This window comes from Mustela lutreola, chromosome 6 (genome assembly GCF_030435805.1).
Source record: "Mustela lutreola isolate mMusLut2 chromosome 6, mMusLut2.pri, whole genome shotgun sequence".
NCBI classification, from domain to species: Eukaryota; Metazoa; Chordata; class Mammalia; order Carnivora; family Mustelidae; genus Mustela; species Mustela lutreola.
Genome location: NC_081295.1, coordinates 12,595,713 through 12,602,227, shown reverse-complemented (window position 1 = coordinate 12,602,227; position 6,515 = coordinate 12,595,713). Strand labels below are relative to the sequence as shown.

General features: G+C 45.4%; 1 long non-coding RNA gene across 1 annotated transcript; it reads right to left on the bottom strand.

The window, feature by feature from the left end:
* Positions 1 to 1,006: 1,006 nt before the first annotated feature.
* LOC131833441 (uncharacterized) lies at positions 1,007 to 5,169 on the bottom strand. Its single transcript, XR_009354470.1, has 3 exons — positions 4,798 to 5,169; positions 2,673 to 2,871; positions 1,007 to 1,186 (listed from the first exon to the last, which is right to left on the bottom strand). It is a non-coding gene; the product is annotated as an uncharacterized LOC131833441 (long non-coding RNA).
* Positions 5,170 to 6,515: the final 1,346 nt, after the last annotated feature.

Genomic DNA, 6,515 nt, shown 5'->3' with positions numbered 1-6,515 from the left:
AGCCTTCCATTAAAAAGCAATTTCAAAGCACTTATGGATTACATAATACCCAGATTCATACACGATTATTAGCATTCTGCCTTCCTAACAAGGAGGGCACAATTACTCCTCCACCCTTCCACCTGTCAGTCTCTAGAATCAAAAATGACAGCGGTCCCTTGAAATCCAAAGACAAGCGTCCCCTGTGTACCTTCTCAATGTTAAAGGGAAAAAGGAAAAAAACTTAGAATAGGGCAATTATCAAAACAAGAAGGGGAAAGTATTTTGTTCCATTTGAAAAGAATTAATAAAAATACATCCACCACTGTGGCAACTGTCTCGTAAGTGTGCCCGATGTTTTCTGATTTTCATTTCAGATCTACTCTTCACTCCCCCAAAACTTCCTGGCACCATAACCCCTGCTTTGGGCCACAGGAAGCTGCCCTCTGTGGACCCCTTCATCCACCAGGCTTTCCTGCCCTCTGTCTTCTGGTTGTGTCCTGACAATGGTGGTAGACAATGACAGAAGGAGAGGAAGGTCAGGACACGTTCTCTTCTCTCTCTCTCTCTCTCTCTCTCTCCTGCATTGGCAGTGAACTTCTACCGAAGATCAAGGCTTCCAGTGGGCATCCCTCCCTCTCTCCTCCTGCTGCATTCTCCCTGGGTTCCAGGGACCTCTTCCTCCCCTAATTTGTGGTCCTTCCTGCTGAATCTGAGGGGCTTCGCTGTCTCTCAGGAGATCTCTGCATCTGACAACACTTCTGTAAATAACCCATTCAGGGGACTCTCATCAATGACCCCCTTGGAGGGTGCCATCTGTTTCCTGCAGTGACCATGACCAGCACTGTGCATGACTGATCTTTTAGCCTTCATATCAATACATCAAGCATTTCACTCTTTTCCAAATGAAAAGTAAATTACAAAAGAAAAGAATAAGCCAACCACAGGGTGCCCAACTTTGCATAACTAATAAAATAATTTAGGCATTGCTGAAAAGAAAATTAAAGAAAGATGTTTTATGGTGTACATTATTTAATTGAGGCAATAGGAAAGGAATGTTAAGGAAAGCAGGAATGTTTGTCGAGTTCAGGGTCCGTGAGAACTGCCGATCTCTCCATGTTGCAGCCACATGAGTCATTCACGATGGGTCTGAACATGCATATGTAACGGTTCTTCTACTTTAGTGAAATGTAAGAAACTGGCCAGCCTTGGAAATTAGAAACATACATGTTCAATTATTTTATTAGGCCTTATTTAAAAAGAAAAATTTTCTATAATCAAATGTATTGTGCATTGTTTGCTGACATCTGAAACAATGGCTTATTAATAAAACTAATCAGACTTAAGAGTTGAATTTTTACAGGAGATTTGATTCTTTTTCTTCCCAAAGTAGGTTTACATTAGCTTTGCAAAAAGAGTCAGCTGATTTCCTGGATGGAAGGAAGAGTAAGGTTCTCAGAATTGAAAAGCAACCTGCTTTTCTCTTTTGTGTAGAAAAACAAACACAGGCACACAGAATTGAATTGTTTATAATTTGATCTGGGATTCTTTATGCTACATCATCAACATCGCCCCTTCTTTGCACTTCTCTTACTTTTTAAATTTCATTCTTAAAATGATAAAATGAATTCCTACGTACCCACTATGCTAACCAGAAACTGGAATATTACTGACCAGCCACAAACCCATGCGCCCCCCGCCCCCCCATCCTCTCAGGACCACCCGGGCTCAGGCCCCGCCCACATCTAACCAGCTTGCTGGGGCACAGGGTTCCCCACCTAGGGGTGATCAGGGCGGGGCATCCCCTTGACCCTCACCAGGACCCTCCCCACAAAGCACACCCAGGTTTCTAGTTCTTCCTTTATGATGAAAGGCCACACAGCGTGGCATGGGCTCTGGCTTCCTGAGCAGCCACTAAACAGGCTGGAGGACACCAGGCGAAAGTAGAGGGACTTTAACTTCCTCGGGCAGACCCTGACCGATGGGAGACGCGAGTGGGCAGGGAGGCACCGGAAGATAAACCCCTTCTTCATCCTGCCTCCTCACAGTGTTCCAGAGAAGCCCCAATGAGCAGGACACAATCCCGAGTGACCCACTGTGCCTCTTCGTGACTCATCCCGACAGGGAAGGCGATACCTCCGTGCATCACTTTGGTCTAGTCTACTCAGGTGTCCACGACAAAGGACCACAGACGGGGTGTGAACAGCAGAAATGTATTGTCTCATATCCCTGGACGTCAAAAGGCTGCTATCAAGGTGTTAGTAGGGTTGGTTTTTCCCAAGGCCTCTCTCTGGCTTGTGGAGGTCAACTTCTCCCTGTGCCTTCCCATGGCCCTTCCTCTGGGCACACATGTGTGTCCAAATTTCCTCTTAGAAAGACATCGGGCATACTGAATTAGAGTCCATCTTAAAGACCTCATTAATTCGTTCACTTAATTCTTATCTCCAAATATGGTGGCATTGTGAGGGCCTGGGTCTTTACTTCGCATGTAAAGCATCAATCCGTGAGTCCCCGACCCCAGCGAGGACTGGGCTTCTACAGCAATCACGCACACCCCCACCTGTGGGTGCTTGCTTTTCCTGAGCTCTTACCACCCCAGCACAGCTAACATCCTGAGCTCGGTGTTTCTCATTCGCTTTCTTTTCACTTTCCACTTAGAGGCTACACCTCCATAGTATCTTCTCCAGTTTTACCTCTTTTGGAAGGTAATGGAGTGTTACCCTGTGGGTTGAATGCTGGCACTTCCTCGTTCCACTCAGCATCGTGTTCCTAGATTTCGTCTTGGATGTGAAGAGCTGGGATTCATTCGTGTTCTCTCGCTGCAGAGCCTTCTTCCATTGGAAGAATAAAGCACCGCGCAAACGTTGTTGTGCCGATGGACGTCAGGTTGTGCTGCGCAAACAAAAGCAAAGGACTAAGAGCACCAATAGGGCCCTCGAGACCATGTGCCGGGGACACTCAGAAAAGCACGGAAGGAGTGTGGGCCCCCTATTGCCGATGTCATCTAGGGCAATAAACATGAGTCTAACAGAGCCCACCCTCAGAGCCCAGGACAGAGTGCCTAAACCTTATGGGGATTTTATTTTAACCCACATGACAGAAGATGCCCTAGGCCCTCCCCGGCATGACTGGGGGCTGTGCTGGCCGCTGACATACTACCAGCTAGCCCTAGGATCCGCTTTATGAGCGCTCATGGTGAGAACAACCAGCTCTTCCTTGCCCTTGGAGTACCAGGAAAATAGGATCTAAGCCTTGCATCGGATCAGATTTTATTGCCCTCAATAACAGATTGCAGGCAATTTCCATGGAACTCTGTAGAAGTCCAACTCCTTTTTTTCATAGGGACGAGATCAGTCTTTGACATGTTAGCATTTACTGCACAGGTAATTACCATGTCGTTCTCCAGAATACATGTCCAGGCTTGAAATTGCTGGGGCACAGGACATATGAATATTAAATGGTAATTTAACTTCTCCCCAGCAACGCACTGGTGCTCCTACTGTATTCTCCTGGTATTTTCTAGTTAGTTCATTTTTGCCAACCAATGAGGTTAAAAGGGTAGCTCCCTGTAGTTTTGACTTAGATTTCCCTGATGACTCCTGAGTATCTTTTAGTGTGCATATGGGCCATTTGCATTCCCTTTTGTGAAACACTTTTTGCTCATTTTTATACTGATTTGTCTTTCTCTAATCAACTTGTGAAAAGTATTTACATATTCTTAATTGTTAATTCATAGAATGTATCTTCTCCCAATTTGTGGCTTCTATCTTTCCTTTCTTTTTCTTTTAAGATTTTATTTATTTATTTGACAGAGAGAGAGAGACAGCGAGAGAGGGAACACAAGCAGAGGGAGTGGGAGAGGGAGAAGCAGGCTTCCCACCCCACAGAGCAGGAAGCCCAATGTGGGGCTCAATTCCAGGACCCCGGGATCATGACCTGAGCCAAAGGCAGACACTTAACCGACTGAGCCATCCAGGTGCCCCTTGTGGCTTCTTTGTATTTCATTATAGTGTCTTTTGATAAACAAAAGTTCTGGGGGTGCCTGGGTGGTTCAATAGGTTAAGCCTCTGACTCTTGACTTTGGCTCAGGTCATGATCTCAGGATGGTGAGACTGAGCCCTGCATCAGGCTCCCTGCTGGGCATGGAGCCTGCTTAAGAGTCTCTCTCCTTATCCCTGAGCCCCTCTTTACCCTCATTCTTCACCCTCACTCTTCACCCTCACTGCGTAGGCATACTTGCGTGCTCTCTCTCTCTCTCTCTAAAAAACAAACAATAACAACAACAAAAACAAACAAACAAACAAACAAAAAACCCACAACAGTTCTTAACTTCAGTGTAGTTGGATCTATCAACATTTTCTTTTATAGTTTCCCCTTTTGTTGTCTTGTATAAAAGATTCCTCGCTATCCCAAAGCCATGAAAATATATAAACTTCAAAGTGATGCATGGACCAAAAATTAAATCATAATGGCAATTAAAAACTGGTTGGAACCAAATGATAATGAAAATACCACGTACCAAACCTTGTAAAATACAACAAAAGTCATGCTTGAAAGGAAACCTACGGTCTTAAGCGTTCGTATTTTAGAAGTTGTATATGAACGAGCTAAGTATCCAACTCAAGAAACATGGCAGAAACCACAAGTCCTCCCCAAGATCCCTTTCCCATCTGCCCTTGCAGTGAGGGGGGCGTGGTCATCATTTCTAGGCTAAGTTGGTTTATGCACCTTTGCTTCTGTATGTCCCACACCCCCATCTACTGGACAGACAATGCCAGGGTGAGTCCCAAGTTGCAGAAACCATCAAACGGGAATCACCTGAGTCCCTGAGCCGCTGGCTGGAGGAGAGCTGGTATGGAGAGTTGCCCAGCCAGCACACCCGCAGAGGAGTGCGCGTGAAGAACATGTAAACTCTTGTGTGTTGAGTCACTGAGCTATGTCGGTTGTTTCGGCGTGAACCTAAAATAAGAAGTTAAAACACAACACAAGAATAAACCCAAAGGATATAGAATGAAGGAGAAGGTAAAAGAGCAGAAATCGCCGAAATGGAAAACAAAGATGCAGCAGAAAGTCTCAACAGCGGGACAGCTGTTCTTCCCAGAACTCTGGAAAAGCCATCAGGTAACTGCTCTACTCCACACTGACTCTCCTCGCAGAAAGTGTTTTCCTCTCCCCACACTGCACAGAAGAAGCACGCACATATTCGAAGCCACATGGGCTGGACTGTTTGTCACCTGCTTCTCCAAGTGCCAAATCAATGGTCTGTATTTCCCCCATGGCAGCTGCAGCAGGAGAACCATGAGAGCATGGAGCAAGAGACCGAGACTGAGAGGAAAGGTAAAAAGGGCACGAGGAAGAAAGAAAGGCCTGCAGGGCACAGGGTTGGGTTTCCTGGGCCGCTCAGGGCAAGTCCTCCCCCTCCAAGGGAAAAAAGACAAAAGCAGAGTTTTGCCATCTGTGCGCCCCAAATATTTTCCGTTGCCCACAACAGAAGTCAATCCTTTTCCCATGTCCTAACTGTAGTCTACAAGTTCAGTGAATTCTACAAGAGTGCTTCGGATAAAAGTGCCCAGGTGGATCCATCCAGGAAAAGCAGCCAAAGGGAGGTCCAGTATTCCTCATCATTAACTGTGATTTGCAAAGAAGGGTTTTTTAATTTAATCATCTGGTATTTCTTCCTTTTCATCTTTTTTGTTCTTGTTGTTGAATGGCGTCATCGCTGAACGTCTCCTGCTACAGGTCATCTTTCCAGCGCAGGTTCCTGGGGAGCAGAATCCCTGCTTGTTTCCATCCATCAGAAAGGAGAAGCCCACGGATTCAGGTGAGCCCAGCGTCGCCACAGGCAAAGGACGATGTCATTGTAAAACCAGGCATCCACGACCTCCGCTGGTAGCAACAGAAAGAGTCTCCATAGTGCAGGTCACTCACCCCCTCGGCATAAAGGCTCTTAGGAATGTAGACTCGACAGCCTTCCTGTTGACACCCTTGGCTTTCTCAGGCCAGAACTACTCGCCTTCAGTGAAACGTCAGAAAACTGGAAAGGTCCTCCATCTTGCCTAAATTTATGGGAATGTTCCTTCACCCCTACACTCCAACTGTTAATTTTTCTCCACTTCATTTGAAACTGCCTATGTGAAGGAGTCTTAAAGGAGTCCCCTGTAGACTCCTTAAAGAGCTTAGGTTCTCAGCAGTTCCTGTAATTCTGTAACCAAAGAAGCTGTTGTTGACGCCCGGGTGTATTCTTCCTATAAATACGAGTGAGTTCTGACACCTGATATCATGTTTTTCTTTAGAACCAGAGCCAATGTAATGAAATTCTCTATGCGGTAGTCTACAAAAAACCTTAATAGAAGTTTTTTTTTTTTTTTTTTTTTTTTTTTTTTACAGAAAACTTTAATAATTTTCTCTAGTCTTTTTTCTGACTCTACAGTCGTTACTTTTTCCATTTAGTTACTTCAATAATATTTGCTCTACTGCCTACCATGGGAGTTACCCAAACTCTGATTTAGAAAGGCTCCCAATCCAAGCTAGAGAGC